Source organism: Anopheles funestus (genome assembly GCF_943734845.2).
Source record: "Anopheles funestus chromosome X unlocalized genomic scaffold, idAnoFuneDA-416_04 X_unloc_34, whole genome shotgun sequence".
Classification (NCBI taxonomy): Eukaryota; Metazoa; Arthropoda; class Insecta; order Diptera; family Culicidae; genus Anopheles; species Anopheles funestus.
Window position 1 is genome coordinate 35,001 of NW_026045159.1, and position 529 is coordinate 35,529.

Consider the following 529-nt stretch of genomic DNA (forward strand, 5'->3'; position numbering starts at 1 on the left):
TCATCGGTACCAAGTACCTAGGTTATATCGAGTGCGTAGATGGAAGTCGGTACCAAAGGGAAACCTTCCTAGGCTAGGTGCACGCAAGTGAGTATGGATCGATCAGTAGAAAGATGGGAAGCCATAGGAAACCTTCCTAGGCTAGGTGCACGCAAGTGAGTATGGATCGATCAGTAGAAAGATGGGAAGCCATAGGAAACCTTCCTAGGCTAGGTGCACGCAAGTGAGTATGGATCGATCAGTAGAAAGATGGGAAGCCATAGGAAACCTTCCTAGGCTAGGTGCACGCAAGTGAGTATGGATCGATCAGTAGAAAGATGGGAAGCCATAGGAAACCTTCCTAGGCTAGGTGCACGCAAGTGAGTATGGATCGATCAGTAGAAAGATGGGAAGCCCAAGGAAACCTTCCTAGGCTAGGTGCACGCAAGTGAGTATGGATCGATCAGTAGAAAGATGGGAAGCCATAGGAAACCTTCCTAGGCTAGGTGCACGCAAGTGAGTATGGATCGATCAGTAGAAAGATGGGAAG